Source organism: Pogoniulus pusillus, chromosome 12 (genome assembly GCF_015220805.1).
Source record: "Pogoniulus pusillus isolate bPogPus1 chromosome 12, bPogPus1.pri, whole genome shotgun sequence".
Lineage (NCBI taxonomy): Eukaryota > Metazoa > Chordata > Aves > Piciformes > Lybiidae > Pogoniulus > Pogoniulus pusillus.
In genome coordinates this window covers 22,281,059-22,298,388 of record NC_087275.1, presented here as the reverse complement: position 1 = coordinate 22,298,388, position 17,330 = coordinate 22,281,059, and the positions used below count along the sequence as shown (strand labels likewise).

Genomic DNA, 17,330 nt, shown 5'->3' with positions numbered 1-17,330 from the left:
CTGGTCCCTGGAGCTTTGGTCTGTGACCTTTCCTTTTACCTGAATTCCTCATGGAGGTCTAAAGAAATGGTTCGTAGCTCCCAGGCCCTAAAGCATCTCCTCATGGGTGGCACAGGGACTTCGAGCTACACGTATCCAGACAAGAGGTTTGAGGATATTCTTCCCCTGTACTCAGCACTGGTCAGGCCACACTGTGCCAGGGCAGGTTTAGGCTGGATGTTAGGAAGAAGTTCTTCATAGAAGGAGTGATTGGCAATGGAATGGACTGCCTGGGGAGGCGGTGGAGTCACCATCCCTGGAGGTGTTTAAGAGGAGGCTGGATGAGGCATTTAGTGCCATAGTTTAGTTAATTAGAAGGGTCAGGTAACAGGTCTTTTCCAAACTGATTAATTCTGTGTTTCTGTGATTCTGTGGTTTTGTATGGTGAGTAGCACTGTGATTTTAACATCCCCTAGTCAAAAGGAGGTCAGCAGGATGGACTCATTAGCTGTGCAATGCCATCACCCCATTGTGCCTGCTGTCTATCTGCCAGACATCATGTTGGTCCTTCTCACTGTCCCAAGATCATTGTAATACTCTTGCACTGAAATTATTATAGAACAATTTGGGTTGGAAGGGACTGTGGAAGGGATTGGTAGTGGTGCAAGATCACATTGCTCACTAGTGATGTGAGTACTAGGGTACTAGAGCAGCACTCTGCTCTGCCAGGCAGTAAACGAAACCTTGTGCATTGAGATATAACAACATTTAAAATGAAGTCTCAGAATACTGCACTAATTATTTTTCACAGCTTCCAAAGTTCTGTAATATCTGCTTTGTAGGAAATTTGAGTATTTTTGTTTGAAATGTGACACTTTTAAATGGCAATATTTCCTTCAGTTTTCAGCCAGCTCAACAGGTCAACAGCCCTGGCTCAGAGGAAGGGAAATGTGTGTCAGGTTGAGAAGTGAGACTGACCTTACCCAACACTCTCTGGCTGGTATTTTCTTATCTGGCCCTGAGGATTTTTGCAAACAAAGGAGAGAGAAGACTCCATGCAGTGTCCCAGTTCCCCCCTTTCTGTATTCAAAAGTCCATCTGCTGTCCAGTGGCTGCATGCAGTAGCTCCCACATCCCAGTAGAAGAGACAACATTCATGATCCTGCCAGTTCATTTCCAGGAGCATACTGCTTTGAAACTGATACTTAGAGACAAATATTTATTTGGGGCAATCTTGTTTATTTATCTTCTGCTGTTTTTCTTCCTGGAGCACTGGGAACAAACAAAAAGTTCATTTTCTTGTTGGGAAGAGATGGTTGGACTTCTCAGTAAGTTCTCTGTCCAAAAGAAGTTTTGAGTCTTGGTTTCTACCCAGGGCCACACTCTGTTGTTGTACATTTTCTCTTTACTTTCACCCTCTGAGTTTTAATACAGCTGCATCCAACCAGCACTCTAATGACTCGATCTGCAACTTATCTCCAAGGAAATCCCTAGGGGCACATTGCAAGGCATGTGGTCAATGGCCTGGGGATGGTTTTGATTGTGTCAGCCATCACTAAATGAGAGGAATGCTTGGGGGGTGCAAAGAAGGAAAATAGTTTATTTACTGAATGTAGGCTGCTTTGTCTACCATCAGCTTTTACCAAACCTGTGATTTATAGCAGTTATTACCAGCCTCTCTTGGCACATAATGTTTACTTATTGCCTCACATTTGCCTAACTTCTGTGTACTTTTCAGTTACAAAGACTATTGGTCAAAATGGTGAAATGTTACTCTTAACATAAAACTTCATACTAGAGAGTTGTGATGCTCTTCAATTTAAAGAGAGGCACACATGCTTGCACAGGGAAAGCAGTGGGCTCTATTTTAAATACTAGTTTTTAAAGTAAAAGTCTGTATTCAAGAATTGAACTGAAAAAAGTCTAGCAAAAGAAAACTTTCAGTGTAAATAGGTTCGGGGAGGGGGGTGGAAAAAGGCACCCTGAAAAAAGCATGATGATTTCATGGCATGTTTTGGAAAAGTTCTCTGCCATTTCCAGCTAGTTTTAGTTGTAACAGGACACCTGGTTAGTAAGCTGTGTGCCTGGGAAGATTCTTTCCAGGTAGAAAGATCAGCTATTGTGGCTTTAGCTGCCATTCAGCATACAAAATCAAGGAGAGGAGGAATTTAACAAGCATGAGTGCGCTGTCAGATCTATTACCCAGCAGTAGCTGCACTAGCACCAGGGTACCCAGCAGCTCACTGCAGCTGTAGCACTTGGTTTTCACACAATCACAGAATCAATCAGGTTGGAAAACATCTTCAAGATCATGAAGTCCATCCTATCACCTGACATTAGCTAATTAACTGAAATATGGCACTAAGCACCACATCCAGTCTTTTCTAAACACTCCCAGGGACAGTGACTCCACCACCTCCCTGGGCAGCCCATTCCAATGCCAATCACTCTTTCTGTGAAGAACTTCTTCCTAACGTCCAGCCTAAACCTGCCCTGGTGCAGCTTGAGACTGTGTCCTCTCATTCTGTCACTGGTTGCCTGGGAGAAGAGAACAACTTCCTTCCAGGTAGTTGTAGAGAGTGATAGGACCCTCCCCTGAGCTTCGTCTTCTCCAGGATAAACAACCCCAGCTCCCTCAGCTGTTCCTCATAGGGAGTTTTGCTACATATGTTGTACCTGCAAGGGTCCTTTTCTGAAAGTAGAAGTGTCTCTGCTTGGCCTCTCCAGAGTGGATCAGCACAGTGGCAGTGAAAATGATGACTACAAGAAGTGTTTGTCTGTGGGTGAGTAGGATATTGCAAACACTCAAAGCTTTTGTGGTTTATGCTTCCTCAGTGCTTTAGGGAGTGGATTTTGCTGGGACAGAGAGAAAAAAAAGTAGCAAAAGAAGAGCTGAGAAAGTGCAAAGCAGATTTTTTTTAAACCACTCTGTCACCCTGCCTTTGTTAAAAACTCAAACAAATACCCACCAGCTGAAAAAGTATATTGAATAATTGGACTTCAGATACTGTGCCAACAAAGCACACATGGGCCATGGTGATAAAAGGTTTTCTCCTAGTGGAACAAATCACTTATCAGGCCATGATACAAAGTAAGGAAACATTGCAGTACAAGTGAACTTTAGCTTCACAATGCCTACAAGGAGGGAATGCTGACTTTCAGCTGCCTTATTTGGAGGAGAACTATCCAGACCTACCCACGGCCTTTACTTATCTGCTGTTGTGTAATTTTTAATGTCATACTTGCTTATATGTGCCACATAATGACTAGTTTCCACTAGAGACCTGTACAGCTACTATTTTGTAGCCTCACATGTTTCCTTCACATTTTCTTTCTCCTCTTTTCTCAGATGCTTTGTCTCTTACTTCGTTCTCATATCTTGGCCATTTCCTCTCTTTCATTCATTTTTGTATTATTTCTTCTATTAGTTCTTCCTTCCTTTTTTTTTTTCCTTCTCTTTCTTTCCTTTCTCATCTTTCATATTCTGAGTCTGACACAAAGCTTGTAGAATGTCATTTTCTCTTTTAGAACCCATTTCCTCCTCGATAATATTTCCATCAAATACTTGAGAAGAGGGAGAAAATTTTGGAAAAACTTTTTCATTTATCTTGAGATATTTACTCTTTTTTTATGCTTCCCCCCTGCCCCAAGGAAACTAGCAGCTTGCTCAGGAATATTTGTTAGAACCACATCTGTACTGTAGTTTGGCATGTCAGGGTGTCAGAGCACACAGAGTTGGGATGTAGAGTGATGGTCAACAGTGTTCAGCTACATTTTTGTTATCCTATCGTGCAAAGAAAGTTGAGGTTCTCTTAAGAATCACAGTTAAGCCATTCTGAAAAGTGTTACAAAAGGAAAAAGAAACTTCTAACAGTGGCATAACAGGAAAGAAAATGTGGGGAAGTTCTGCATCAAATTCCTGTGCCATCATCAGTGAAGCTGGGCTGTGATCCACTACTTGAAGCCCTGATCATTTTGTGTGCAGGGGTGTCCAAGCTGCCAGTGAGCCCAAGGGCTGAGCAGGGACAGCCACACTGCCCATGTGCAAGCTAAGCTTGCCTTGGAGGTATCTTGTTGTGGGTGCCCCATCACTGTTTTGCTTTCTGTCTCACTGTAAGGTTGAGACATTTACTCACAGCACATTATTCCAAGAACTGTTTGTATCAGTTGTTTCTGGCTATTGCTGAGGATGTGGGTCTTCCTCCCCCCCCTGCCCAAGTACAGTCTTAAAGCATGGACATTTAAGCCTCACAAAAGTGAAAAAAGAAACAAAAGAGGCCTCCAAGCTCAGCAAGTACCACATTGGCATTATTTAGAGCATTCCCTCCCTTTTAATCTGGTTTTGCTTGGTTGTTTGTTTTTACAAACACTGCAGAAATGAAGGGAATCTCCAAATTCCACCTGAGGAGGACATATTTTCAATGGTCAACACATGTTTGGGAGACATCCACAAGATAACAGGAGGGAAGGCAATCCCAAATGCAGCATTCTGCACTTACATCAAAGAGCCTAGGGGACACTACCTAGCTTCAGCCAGGACTGATTAGCAAAGAGAAGAGGGTAAGAAGGTACCAGGCTACTCCTCCTTATTCGAGGCAGAAAATAACACCAGGTATGACCTTTTGTAACTTTGACATGCTACCTTTTAAGCTGGTAGCTTTAAGAAATGTAATCTCCTGGAACATGATGTAAAGCCATTTAATTCTTTTCAAGACATTCTTTGAGCATGACTGGATTGCTGCTTAAGGTGGGGCATGTGTGTGTGAGTAAAGGTTTGCACTTCACCAAAAAAGGCCTCCTGGGTGTCCCAGAGCTGTTAAAGCAGGCTGCTTCCTGGGCTGGTCTGTAAACTCTGGGCGCTTGGAGATCCTGGATGCTTTCCAGCCAGGCTGCCAATTTTCAGACATGCTTGGGTAATTCTCAGGCTCACCTACTCCTACTCATGAGCTGAAGTTTCTATTCCCCTGTCAGAACAGCACATTTCTTTGGCAATGTTCCCATTAAGCACCTACAACACAACTCCAGCTCTGCCATTACAAAAGGTACAGGCTCCTGAGTGTTAGAGATGGGGGAAAGCAGGATTTTTTTGTCTGTAGGGAAAGAAATGGGTTCCATTCTTTCTCAGAATGGAACAAAGGCACTCTGTTTTCCTCTCGAATATTAAACTAAACCTTCAAAAACACCCATTAAAAAACCTTTAAAATTGTTCTCAATGTTTCATTTTGATAAAAATGCAATGTCTCATTCTTATGCCAACCTGATAAATAAAACAAAAGTCAAACCCTGGTAAACTGTGTTTTAAACTGAAAAACTAAAACATTTGCTTCCAGGAAGCTCAGGTGCAACCTTCTTAGAAAACTCACTGTAAAAATTTGCTTTTCAAAAGGAGTTCTCTTCGAATTTGCCTCAGTTAAATGAACTCCTTCATTTTTAATACTCCATTTTTAACAAATGAGCTTTTTGTCCCCGTGCATCTCTGTAGAGGACTGGCCTGTGGAGATAGAATGGATAATTTATCAGTTACTGGTAGAAAAGAAAAGAGTTCGGATAGAAAGTTGAGCTAGGGTCTCGCCCACTCTTCTCTCTTGGTGATGTATCTGCTTCTGCTCCACATCTCCCAGCACAGCTCTGCCCTACCAGTCACCTAACTCATAAGCAAAACTGGAGGACTTCAACTATTGAAAGAAGTGGAAAAGCTATTCTAAGTGACCATATAGGCCTCCATAGGAACATAGTGAGAGTTAATTGCGCTCTACAGTGGCTATGAGATTCAGTGCTCTCCTCCCCTGTTACTGCATTTTCCTCTACAAGAAGTACTGTGTCCAAGAACTGCATCCAAAGATTGCTGAAGCCAACCGAGAAAATCTCTTAGGCTGAATTTTCCTCTAGTTTTGAAAATATTGACATTTATCTTTATTTATTAATTTATTTTGAAGATAGAATAGCTGCTAACTTATTTGTCTTCTTTTCTTCACCAATGTCAGTTGTGTATTGGGTTTTTAACTGAGATCTAAACCTAAATTACAGGAGTAGAGCTGCAAAAAATCTATTTTAATTCTGAGAATACAAACAGTCATATGTCTCTCAGCTAGAATAAAATGCCTAACCTGCACATTCTTTAAAGCTAGTTCCTCTACTCTTCTTACCATTACCTTCTCCAAGTTCTGAGAGTTCTAAGAGTAAGTTTCATCACTTTCCTCATACAAAATCTGGTCTAAAAGAGAAGCAAAGCAGGGTTTCAGGAATGGAGATGTTTCTCCTCCGGTACAGCATGGAAGAGTACATAGTGCTGCTTTGTTAGCAAGAGAAAGGTTTTCCATCCATTCTCAGCCAAGGGACTGGGTTCACATTTCAGCTGACCAGACAGGGCTATATGGTTCTCAAAGAGTTTCTGTGGCAATGGATGAAAATATTTGTATCTGGATTTGTCTTCTTCTGTATTTGTCAACACCGCTAAAGGTCAGCGGTTTTCCTTGGTCAGGAAAAGATGCTGTCTAGCTTTACAGCAGCGTGAAAGCTGAAAGAAGAAAAGCAAGCACAAGTTTTGGCATGTGGTAGATCCTTCAGGATCCAGCAGCCATTAACCTGTTAAAATGATGTTCTTTCTTTTTCTGTCTCCATGACACTACAGTCATTCCCATAAGCATGGATTCTTCCAAGCAAGTCAGTAAAAGCTGAGTCTTGCTGTCAAAGGAGCATGTTAGCAGAAACCCCCAAAACGTCCCTGTTGGTCTCTTCAAGCAGGCACTGCAGAAGAAAAACAGCAAGTGTAATCAAGCCATAATGCAGACAAAGAAAAGAGATTAGCTACAATAATTACCTTTTCCTCTTGATAGCTCCAGAATTTAATTCCTGACTCTTAGACTCCACTAAAGTCTAAACACAGTAACAAGGCATTGAAAGGAATTTTCAGGGATCTCTAGTCTTGCCTCCAAGTCTAAAGGAATATAATTCCTGCTCTGCATATCTTCAAAACAAATCAACAAGCAAGCACAATTCCTATCCTAGTGTTGCTGGAATGAGAAGCTAGATTCATAAAATGTTACGCTATGGAAATCTAGAGTAAGAGTGTGTTAAAGCTGAGTCTTGCCCAGTACATGGATATTTTCCTGTCAGATCTCAGTCTCTGCAGCCTTTTTTTTTTCACAGGATTTTGTCCAAATGTAGCTCCCCTACATCTTTTGACTAGAAAATGAATACATGCAAGATCCAGACTGCTTGATTCTGGCAGCATGAAGCAGCAGACATTTAAAAAGGCATTTGTAATTTCAAGGAAGCCATTCCAGGTTGCTTTTTCAGAGTGTGACTGAAAAGTAAAATTCAAAATGTAAAACACTAAAATAAGAGGAAGATGGAAGCATGACTGTAGGCTCTGTAGGCTCTCAGATCTGCTCAAGGATATCAGGAAAATCGAGGGGATATGAAAGTAATTTCTCCTAAAAGTAGTTTCAGTTTAAAAGTCTTGACTTTCCTCAGTTAATGGAGGAAAAAAGTTGTCAAAAGGAACATGTTAAGGTTAATGAAGCAATGGCTGTTACTCATGCCCACTGCTGCCTATAAGTCAATATATAAATGACTTGGCCATGCTTTGAATTGGCATTGGACTTTTAAATCTGGTGGTTCTGATTTTAATTTAACATATCCTGTGGTGCAGTGTGTGAAATATGTACTTAACCCAGAATGTTGTGAGATGAAAGAACACTCGTGTTTATTTTACATTATTTGCTGTAGTTTGTTGAAAGCCAACATTCCTGGGCAGTGAATGCAGCAGGGATGAATCATTTGAACTAGGTGAGGGGTTACCAGCTGAAAGAAAATGAAAGTTAAGTAACTATGTTAAATTTCAGCAAAATGGGTTAAAGAATGCAACCCCAGGGAGACTGAAATCTTCATTCTCAGGCAAGGAATTATAGCACTTATTTCTATGGGTTATCTACCAATACTGTTAATGACAACAATGATTAGAGGTAACTGACAACACAGATTTCCTGCCTTCAGAACTCGGGTACTAAAACAAAGTTAAACACAAAATTACTACGAGAAACTGAAGTGAGTGCCTAGAGTGACAGTATAGTGCCAGGGAATAGATCCTAGTGATTTACCATAGGCTGCAGGAACCTTAATCAAGGACTGGGACATCACCAGATTGAATATTGAATGGTTAAGGAAAAAAGATGGGCCTTGTGCTAGAGAGCTTAACTGAAGCAGCAGCAATGGGAAATGACAGCGCAGGCGAAGAGAAGGAAAAGTAGAAGGAAATGATGGAACAGCAGTGTTTGGCAGATCAGAAATGAGCTCAGCACAGGGTCAGTCCACAGTAAAGATTTTCTGAGAGCATCTCTTTAGAGTGGCTGCGAGGGTGTTTGTGATGTGCCCGTCTCACGCCTGAGGAGTGGTGGGAGTGAATGGGCAAAGGTGCTTGGCTGAAAATCTATCAAGTAAGCAGGCAAGGCTTGTATGAAGGGCTAGCTGAGGACAAGAATTATATCTGCTTAGTGATGCACTGGGGGGCTTTGCGCAGAAGGAAGGGGTTCTGCTGCATGTAGCAGAATGGAGAAAAGGGGAAGAGGCAGCAGCAGCACAGACAAAGCTATCCATGAGGATAGGATGCTCACAGCAATGCTCAAGCTGGTTATAAGTTGGATGAGACAGTGTTCGTCGAGGCCAGAAAGAAAAAGAGGTGGGAGTAGCTGAGATTTGAAATGCCAGAAGCCTGCATGGGAATTTTAGCTAAAAGGAGATGAAAGGCCACAGTGTAAAAATGGTATACAGAAAAAAAATAAAATCACTGAGAATGTGAGAAGAGTCTTAGCCAAAGATGTCTCCTAGGAGTGCCTCTGGGACAGGCAGCATGCTCGTGAAGCCATGTGGTATGTCCCAGGGCTGTCAGCTGAGCAGCTCTGTCTCTACCACACTGGGTCCAATCTGGGGGGGGATGGGATGTCTTTTGGGTGGTGTCAGAGGTACAGGCTTACAGTAGGATAGATGGAGCCAGGGAACGGATCTGTAAATGAACAGGGGAAGAGAATTTCCATGTGTGCTTGTAGGTGAAGCTGTACAGAGACATCATGGAGACACAGAGAGAAGCAGGAGAGATAAGCAGATGTAGAACTTCCCAGAAGTGGAGTAGGTGAAGAGTAGCATCTGCAGAAGGCAGATTTGAGCAGGGAAGAGAAGCCAGCAGGCTTCCAAGTGAGGTTGATAGCTTCATGGGTGCCTGCCTAGTGAAAGAATCCGGGGCTGATCACCACTTCTTGCAATTTCACAAGCTGAGCTGCAGAGGTCTCTTGCTAGTGTTTGACTTCGTCTAGCTGCCTTGCTCTCTCCTCCCTCAGGTGTAAACAACCACCAAGGAGATTGAGGACAGGCTGGGACATCTTGCATCATCTTCCAGCATTTGGAAGATCAGCACTGTTGAAATTCAGATGAAGCAGAGGTACTGAAAGATGCAAGTTGGGAAATTAGTCAGGAAGCATGGAATACCGGCATTGCAGTGCAAAGAGCTGGGACAGAAGAGGCAGAATAGCAACAGAGGGTTTTCTTGGGATACCTGACATGAATTGCACACCCACAGGGTTCATCATCACCCTACTCCTCTGATTTTAGTTTTCAGAGACAGCATGGTTAGTCCTTCATCATCCTGTCTGGTCCAGATGGCAGAGACTCTCAGCAAAGCAGTTATTCGCTATGAGATCGATTGGAAAAGGACAGTCCCTCTCTAACAATAACAAAGTTATATTCGGTGGAGACTGCATCACATCTAAGAGCAGTTAGGGGTTGGACTCATGTAAGATGAAGATGATCCTATCATTTTGGGCCTTCTTATGTTCTCATTTAAGGTATAGTTTCCACAGCTGTAATGAATGCAATGGTTTGCTTATCAGAGTCTCTTGTCTTTCAGAAAGCATGGGGATATCTTTGGACAATGCCCTTGCTAAGCCAAGCATATGTTTCCTGCTCACTCTTTGCATTAATTCTCTCAGTCTTTAGCCTGAGAAAGAGCAAGATGCTTAAATTCCTTAGACTCCGCTGGATGTTCACAATTAAACACCTGGGTACCAACTAGAGCTTTGGCCTGACCTGTTTGATTCGCAGAGGTTGCTGGTGCAGGCGCTGCTGCCAAAACCCTGTCCCTGTCTGCTGCCCAGCATCCTCCCTGGGCACTGCAGGAGGCCATAACGCAGAGTTTAAACTGTGTTAGGACCTGCCGGCGATTGGGCTCGTCTGTGACAGAGCCGCAGAGCTCGAACGCAGCAGCTGCCGCCCACCAGCAATCGCCGCGGGGCTTGGACTGGGGCGGGGGCTGGGGACGGATCAGTCATTCCCCATTGCTGGCAGAGGAGCGCACGGGGCTACCGGCCTTGGGGTGCACTCGAGGTGGGGCCTGGGTGCTGGCAGGGGCAGCGAGGAGCAGCGGGAGGCGGCAGCGGCCGGGGCTGCACCGCGGGGCGGCGGCCGCCCGGGGGAGCGCAGGCACCGCCGGCGCCGCGCTGGCCCCGCTAAGGGAGCGCCGGGCTCCGCAGGCAGGAGTTAGCGAGAGCTGGCACCAAGTTGGAGCGGGCGCTTTCGAACCCCATTCAGAATAAAACATTTCCTCTTTCCATCCACCCCACACCCCTCCGGGTGCGTTACATAAATTTAAACTTTTCCATTATCGAAGCTCTCAAACATTCTGAGAGAGGTTACAAAATGTGTTTACTTACAAATTTGGAAGTAGCGACAAGACGCAATGCAGTCAATTTGTCATCTGCTCATGACTAGCAGATGGTCCTCCTTCTTTGCAAGCAAACTGCGTGAGTCACATCTTGCCTGGTTTGTAGAATGGAAGGAACCGAGAAGCTCTGTGGCACCAGGGTGGACAGTGTCGCCCATCACTAATCACGCCGCCTGCCCACACGGCGAATGGGCTCGCTGCGCTGGGCGGATTGCGCTGTGCCTTTTGCAAAGGTTCCTTATTCCTCCTTCTTCCACGTTGGATTAATTTGAGCGCACTCCTGTCTTATAGAGACAGATTCACGTGGCTCTTGCAGTGCAAAAGGATCTGTAAATGGGAACATGTTACATTAACATTTTACAGGCGGTCTGAAAGAGATAGCTGTGAGTTATGCTTAAACACAGTCATTTTTTTTAGCACTGGATGGATCCAAAATGGGAAATGCTAAAAAGCCTTTTGAGACCCTTTTGCCTGGAATCCATGCTGCTGCAGACAGCTCTGTGAAAACCTAGCTCCTCTCACCAAGGCATAGCATGCTGAAGGTGGCTCCCAACTGTGCTGTTAAATTAAAATAGTGTGACTCTGCACTGGTTTAGGGGTCTGTGCAGGGCTTGCAGGGTTGGAGTTGTTTGTCCTGGTAAAGGGATGAGGCTCAGTTTTCTTCTGGGTATGTGAGAGAGTTGTTTTGCAAAGATAAAGTCATCTAACATCCTCTTCTGCTTTCCCTCCCTCATTCTTGAAACAATTATTTGACCAGCCATGTTCATGCTGATTTCTCTTGTTAGAGTTTTTTCTCAGTCATGTCACTTTCCTTGTTTTGCCTGATCATGTAAATCTTCACAGCTGATTGGTTTTCTTCTGTAGCTTTGTGTGTGTTTGTATGTGGATTCTTCCCGACAAAACAAGAGGCAGCAAGTTTAAAAGATACCGAAAAGAGTGATGAGGAAAGGTCAGGGAAGAGATCAAAGTGAAAATGTTCTGAAATGCTTTTTTTTTTGTGCAAAGGGGCTAGGTTTCAAATTGACAAGGTATTTTAAAATGAATTCATTTCCAAAACTGTCACTTAATTTATCTGGCATAATACTTGTTGCTCTTTGATGGATGCAAGAGTTCCACTCACTCACACCAGCGACAGTTAAGTTACGCACTTCTGCCAGATGCTTAGATGTCTGCACAATGTGAAACACTTGAATTGAGCTTGACTGGCTTTAGGTAGTGGAGTGCATGTGAATAAAGCAAAGAAACAGTTCTGAGATTCTGTGCTTTTGGTTTTCTTCTAAAATGTTTTCTTGCTTGGGCTTTCACAGAAAAGCACTCCAGATCAAGACTCTTTTTCTTTTCATAGGTATAAACAGACAAAAAAGACTTCTTATTTGTGAAAGAAATACCAAAATCCATGGAGGGTAGTGAAGAAGCTCTCATTTATTTAATAATAAATTATAGGCTGGCACAGTAGCTGTGGAGAGCCGGGAGCTGGACCCAGTCTGTGAGCACCATTGTTACCTGCTGTGCTTTAGAATTCATGTTATAGCAGAAGGAAGATGCTACATGTGAATGCTAAGATGCCTTTCTGTGCTACAGGATGGGAACGTTTGGAGGTGTATCTCACCCTGGGTCTGCTGACCTGCTCCAGTAAAATCTCCCTGTACCTTTCAACTGGTTGCAGACAGAAGTGCTATCACCTTTGTGGTTTTGCAGTCTCAACTACTACTTTGTATGAAAAAATGAGTGTTTATGGAAGGAGTCCTAGAAATGAAGTTGGGATCTTTGGAGGTCCTTATATAGGCTTCCTGCTTTCGGCAAGTGGGACTCGCTGGCCCCCAAATATGCCCCAGCCAGAGTGCAGCCATAAACCATCACTGCTATTTCTCCCAAAGTCTCCCTTTTAGGTTTCAGAGGTCAGATGCTGCCCTATGAAATCTCCCTTCAAGGAGATAGAGCTTGGCCTGATTAATCTGAGCTTCTCATCAATGGCCATGCTGAAGAATTATCATTTGGTATGTGGACATCAGAATAAGGGAAACAGGGCTGGGTTGTGCTATAAACACCAGGGAGCTGCTTGTAGAGGTGAGCCATCTTCAGGAACCTGGAAGGACTCCAATGCATCTAACTACCACTAGGAGAGTCCTCCAAAGTGCCGAGTATAGCCTTGTTCTTTTGGTCTCTGATGAGAGCCTCCTCTCTCCTTTCATTGCTGCCAGCAAATCCAGGATTAGGAAGCTGACAGCTGCCTACACACTCTGGAAAAACACAGTGACCACATGCAAAATTTATAGCCTACACTATTGCTGTAGGTGGGGAGACAAAATACTTTTGAGGAGTTTTTAGACTTGGGATTCCACACTGATGCTGGCAGTGGCATATCTATCATGACACTCTTGCTACCACACATGCTGAAGAGGAGGGCTGCAAGCCACTGTGCTCCATGTCACTGCAGAAATTCAGGAATAAACACTGCCTTGCACTAAGTCCCAGATGCTGTGGCAGGGTGCAGGTTGCCTATGCATGATAAATCTTGAGCCCAGCTTTTGCACCACAGTCAGCTCCTATTTGCATCAGGTCAGTGCTGTGTTTCTTTTGCTCTGTCAAAACCCTAAAGCTCTGGCTGGTTGCCCCTTTGAGCAAAATCATGCACCATCCAGGACCCTCCCCTTAGGGCCTCAGCAGCTTGATACATAGATGGTCCTGGTCCTGCACAGACAGCCTCAGCCCTGAGCTAAGCTTTCTCCACAGAGCCCAGTTTGCCTGCTGGACCCTCTGCCTGTGAGATCAAGAGAAACAAGGTGCCAGCAGCAGGTGATGGAGGTCACTCTGTAGATGCAGTCGCACCTCTGCCCCGATGCAGTGTTCTCACGCATGAATCCTGAGAGTCTGGGGGAAATGTAGGCAGTTTCTCCCAGAAACTTATGCCCATGTGCAGTTGCCACCAGGAGTCCACTTGTAGGCACAGACAAGAATTGAAAACAAACACTGTTTTCTTCCTGTTCTTCCATGTGCTGGCACAACTGGGTTCACTGTGGCTTTTGAGACCTTTACCCTGTGCATAAATCCCATAGGCCATGCAGCCCCTCTCTTCCAGCTCTGCAAGCTGTGCTGAAAAGTGAATGCCCCAGGCAAACTACAAGTGCAAGAGTTAAGCCCCAAACAGCAAGGGTCTATAAAGAGGGTGCATGCAGAACAGGACACAGACTTTCTAAAGCATGGGCACGACAGCTGCCTGCAAGCTGCTGCCAGCAATAGCCTGGTGGCTTGTCCACTGATGACAACATGCACAGCTTTCCACTGGCCGCTATTGCTTCACTGGGTTGGATGGCCTTGTGCTCATGGAAAGGAAGGAGGCAAGAAGGAACCCTGGGAAGGTCCACAGGAGGCCTAGGAAAGCTGGTATGAAGTCTGTGGGTGGGAAATTACCTCAATCCAAGTCATGGACAAGAAGTGACATAGTGAGCTCACACGGACTCACTATTTTGGTTTCTACAGTGTGTCTGAACAGTGTCTGAAATAGAGATCTGAAGGTCTTAAGTAAAATCATAACTTGGGAGGATGAAATGGTAAAAGCAAGTTAGTCCCACCTGTGTCTTCATTGTTGCTGTTGCAACAATGAGAGGGGTAGGGGGAAGGTGAAGGGGTGGTTGGAAGCCCCTCCTGGGGACTCAGGTTTCTGGGAGGGCTGTTGTGTTCCTGTATGATAGCAAGGAGCTGAAGTCAGCACCTCACAGTCCACTTTCTGGAGGTGTTTCTGTGCCTGGCTGAGACTCTGAAGGAGACCTCTCCCCACAGATAATCCAAGGTTCTGACTTTCTCTGGGAAGATGTGATAAGAACGTGGATGTCTTCCAAGGCATGTAAGGGAGTTAGTCCTGCTGCATGACACTGCTGATGCTGCTGAAAAGTCCTGCAGAATGCAGGAGCATCAGCCTGTGATACCAGGGCTCAGAAGGAACCTAGCACCCCACACTGTGCTCTAACTGTTAAGTAGCTACTTGCAGCTGACTACAACTTTTTTAGTACCTGAAAGAGAGAACTGAAGTTTTTCTAAAGCAAATCAAGGCTCTGGTCTCAGGAGATTTAAGATCCACTTTTATTGCTGTTTTGTATATTTGCCTTAATGCAAATGTCATCTAAACCTGCATAGGAGGAATGTAGCTTGAGGCTTATTCCAAATTTGTATTATTTGGGGTAGGCAGACTCTGAAACAAACCTGAAGCTCTGGCACATTGGGTGGGATGGAGGCTGTGCTTGAATCTTAATCCCACGAATGTGCTTTCCAGCTGTTTGTGCTCTGGCAATGCCCAAATTGCCTCATAAAGCGCCATCATGTAGTTAACTCTAGGACATAGCAGTATGGATCAGTGAGGGTTGTAACTTCTTCCTTCACTTTCTGAGTATTAATGTTTTCTCTCAAGAAATCCAAACTGTGACAAGGCAAATGGGTGACGAAAGACCTTGCGAAAGAGAAGTGAAATGGGAGTTGATTCGAGCGTCTGTAATTAGCTAATGGCTGTGAACATTTATGAAACCTCCCAGCAGTGGTAGTGAAGTGCTGATTCCAGACAAGCAGCCACCCTCTTCCTTGATGTCTTTAATTCTTGCAGTCCCAGCTTCTGTGGCTTGGAAAACTCCTCCTTCTTCCTGGCCTCTGATCAAAATCAATATTTCAGAGAGAAACATAAAAGAGCAAAGGAGTTAAGCAGAAGTTCAGATAAGCATAACAAATACTGGAAAGATGAGATCCTCCAAGCAGAGTGCTCTAGAAAGCACTTGCATTAATCTGGGCAAGGCTCCCATCAATTGCTGTGTTCAGGAAGAGCTATTCTTGGACTCATAAGGAGGTAAGGGATTTATTTCCTCAGCTGCATGGAGTCATGCTATGAGTTATCATTAAGTAAGAATAATTAGGATTTAAGCTTTCAACACACAAGATTTGTAGGTTCCACCGTGTTTCCAGTCCTTTCCAAAAAGACCTTTCCAAAGTGGTAGACAGGATTTCTGTGTGATTTAACTCTATAATCCTAACAAGTAATCTCTTTATGTCTGTGTGATAAGAGACTGTATGCCATTTTCCACTTGACCATCTCTAGATGAGCTCAGTAATTCATACTTTGATGCAATAATGAAATAAAATATTGAAGTGTATTTTAATTTGAGCAGTTCAGTGGTGATCACCAGCGTGGATTTAATTTCCCTATGAATACAGTTAAGACTACAGGGAAAATGATGGTAAAATCCAGAGCAGTCACTTCAGGGTATTGGGTTTCACGGATGCAATGGCAGTATGAGGAGCTTCCGCTAACATACAGAACTGAATTTTCCAAGTGTGGGAAGCAAGTGTGCAAAGGGACTGATGATTAACTTTCTGGCACTAGTTGCTTTCCTACGACACTGCAATCATTACTTCAGGCAAAAAAGAAATCACCCTGTGACGTTTTGTTGCTTTATCAGCAGAAAAAACTGCTTGGCTTTGCTTTTTACCAAGTCTGATCCTTCCTTTCTGTGACTATGGAGGGTTCCTGGGAAGCACATGGAGAGTCTGTGGCAGCATTGTGTAAAAGAGCAGAATAAAAATGGGAGGAGTGCAAAGAGATCTCTGCTGCCCAGCTGAAGTTATTGTGATGGAAGGGAGCCCAGGGACAAGCCCATTTTATTGGAGCATTTAAGACCTACCGAGGTGGTTAGTTTTCCAGAGCAACAACTCTATTCTTTTTGTTTGTTTGTTTCATTTTCAAGCCCCTGTCTTGGTCTCTTGCTATTCAAATCTTGGTAACAGCCTATTGCTGCAAATTCTAACATGGAATTTTACTTGCCCTCTAGAAGTAAAGGTTTGAACACAGTGCTTTTCCTTAAGCCTAATACAGATGATTCATTGAGTGACTCAAAATCAGAGATATAAGGAAATTTATATGGATAAAATGGAAAATGAGGTTTAGGACTTAAAGAGACTGGCTCACTCCTAGTTGGTGAAGTTAGAACTAGAGTTAGAGTCTGTCGCAGTGACAGTGGGACCAAACTTGACTGGGATCCTACACCTTCTAGTTATTCCTACACACCTGTTTACCTAGTAATGACTGGGATGATACTCAGCCTATGGTTGATTCTACTGCCACAAAATCTGTTATCCTGATCATAGAACAATTGTACACTTCACCTCAAGGTTTCTAAATCAGGAAGACATAATAATTAACAGGGATGATTTATACAAAACTACTTATTGGTGAGCTAGGAGAGCACAGAACTTCTTTCATAAGGAGCAACATCAAACAGATCTTATCAGAAAGGAGGAATATTGTCAGTGTTGTGAGATAACTATTTTAAAGCTATGTTGCTTTGTTATCATTCCTGGGAGTTTGCACTGGACCACTAATGAGCTGAATGTTTGCACATGCTAGTGATAACTCATGACTGAGCTAGGATGTTTTCTGTTGCTGGTGTGCTGTATGCTGCTCTGTTAAGGTTTCTTTCTGGACACACTTGCAAACTCTGCTTCTCCATGCACAACAGAAGCTTGTCTGGCTGTGTGTCTTATTTGACATCATGGATTGTCCTGCTAGTCTTTTCCATGATACCTAGTAGGTTGAACCTACTTCTCCTGTAAGAAAACAACAGAGACTAACCTTGGACTTGGGAGTACTCAGGGAGTA

At 43.8% G+C, this 17,330-nt stretch overlaps 2 long non-coding RNA genes across 2 annotated transcripts; one reads left to right on the top strand and one right to left on the bottom strand.

The window, feature by feature from the left end:
• Positions 1 to 2,669: 2,669 nt before the first annotated feature.
• LOC135179840 (uncharacterized) lies at positions 2,670 to 10,041 on the top strand. The gene is made up of 2 exons (XR_010304143.1): positions 2,670 to 2,762; positions 9,315 to 10,041. It is a non-coding gene; the product is annotated as an uncharacterized LOC135179840 (long non-coding RNA).
• LOC135179839 (uncharacterized) lies at positions 3,641 to 10,956 on the bottom strand. The gene is made up of 2 exons (XR_010304142.1): positions 10,683 to 10,956; positions 3,641 to 6,726 (listed from the first exon to the last, which is right to left on the bottom strand). It is a non-coding gene; the product is annotated as an uncharacterized LOC135179839 (long non-coding RNA).
• Positions 10,957 to 17,330: the final 6,374 nt, after the last annotated feature.